This window comes from Musca domestica, unplaced genomic scaffold, assembly GCF_030504385.1.
Source record: "Musca domestica strain aabys unplaced genomic scaffold, Musca_domestica.polishedcontigs.V.1.1 86, whole genome shotgun sequence".
Lineage (NCBI taxonomy): Eukaryota > Metazoa > Arthropoda > Insecta > Diptera > Muscidae > Musca > Musca domestica.
In genome coordinates, this window is record NW_026712421.1 from 140,748 (window position 1) to 142,864 (window position 2,117).

Consider the following 2,117-nt stretch of genomic DNA (forward strand, 5'->3'; position numbering starts at 1 on the left):
TTACCCCTTGACAGAGCTTTGTCTATATGGGTCCACAATATTGTATATGCCCCCATATATGGGCACCTTCCGATATTAGGTATTTTAAAAATGTTAACAGAATTTTTAATGGATTTTTGAAATTTTTCTAATTCGTTCCAAATGGTCTTTTTTTTTTGAAAGCTGCCAAATTCGTTCCAAATGGTGGAGGGTATTCAAAGTTCGGCCCGCCGAACTTACAGCTTTTTTACTTTTCAATATTATATTCTTTTTTCCAACCTCTATTTAGAAATAATAACCATTTTGAAGTAAAATCTAAAGCTTTTGTAATGATGCAAAAATAAAAAACACGTATTTAGTATAAATTTTAAATTTTTACTATTTTCCCCTATTGTGGATTTTTAAATTTCAAAAAGTAATTAAAACAAATTTTCTTTTTTTTCAGGTAAGGCGAAATTTCAACTAGCTCTCAGAGCAAATATAAAATCATAAATGGTAAGGGGCAACAAGTATGGGGAGAAACTTGCTGCATAGTATAGCTTAAGTTCTTTCCCAACGGTTTAGTCGTTTCTCCACGATAGCTAACAAAAATCCAACACGTAAAACCGATGAATACCCACACACAAACCACCAATGGTTGTCGAAAAAGCCAATACCAACTAACGATGAAGCCCCTGCATGCATTGTTCACCAATTAAATGATGTTAGCCTTTAATGAGTCCAGAGTGCAAATAGCATCTGACAAAAATGGATTTAAACATGCAACCCCTCCCCGTTTCGAACATCCTTAATTGGTGGCTCAAAACTAAAAGTGTGTGTGGGTGTGTGGTTCAAAGTTCCACAAATGAACTAATCATTGACTTGCGTTTAATAGAAAATCATTAAAGTTTTGTGCATGTTGAAGGACATTCACCGGAAGAGCGTTCGTTTCGCTGTGTTGCATGGAGCGTTAAAAGTTTTATTACTGCCCCCTGAAAATTTCCAGTTAAGTTTTTAGTTTTGTGGAAATTAAGCATGGCATATAAATTGAAGAGTATAAAATTGTGTTCGTTTTCATTGCACCAGAACGATCACGCAATGTCGTTCGAAATAATTAATTGTGTTGGAAACTGGACAAAAAAAAAACTAATAACAAATGAAATAGAAAATTATTTTCCAAAGTGTTCTAATTGAAAATAGATGAATGGATGATGGGGCAAATGAAAAGAACTATTGAAGTTTTGCTAAAACACAAATGAAATTGAAAACGAATCAAATGCAGCAAGGGAAACTCATTAATGGGAAATTATATTTAACTTGAGAGAATTACACAAAAACTTAGGAAATTCAAATTATATTTGTGGGTTTACTTCGATAAAGAAAAACCCTTAAAATTTTTCTCAAAATGTAATAAACACTCGTATCTCCCAGCCAAGTTTTCAAACTCTCCATGCCATGAAATATCACTTTCATTTGTTACAATTTCTCTGTTGCAGCTTATTTATGAACTTTACACAGCATAAATTCACCCAGTCACTGACTCACTCACTCACACCACTTCACATGGACTTAGAATTGTCCAAAACACTTTCCCCCACCAATACACATATAGCCCGCATCATCAATATTTATTTGGTGTGAAAAGTTGTTTCGCTCTTCAGACTCAAATCATAAAAAAAGCAACGAAAAACAAAGTTTTTCCATTCGTACCACAAATGTAGCTTGTAATGGACTTTTGGTTGTTGTTTGAGGGCAACACACAAAAATATATCTCCCCCAAAAACAACAGATTTTATATTTTTGATCCTACCAGAATGTGGGTTGGCTTAGTTGTTGCTGGCTGCTTGGTTTGTCCGTTGGACGAATGTTTGCAGTGACAATGATACAGATGAGTTTTTTTTTTTCACAAAAAAATGATTTAGAGGTCATGAGCTTCCTAGTAATAATTTATGAGAGAGACAACTGAAAAAGTTTGCGTAAAGACTATTATCTGTGAAAAATTTCTCATTTAAATGAACTGTCATCAAGGACAATTTGAAACCCTGAAATATGTTTATGGAAAATTTAAGTTTTGACACTTACATATGAAAACAAAGAGAACAGATAAAATAAATTGTGGCCAAAGTTTAGTGTTAAAAATCATGATGACGTTTTAATAA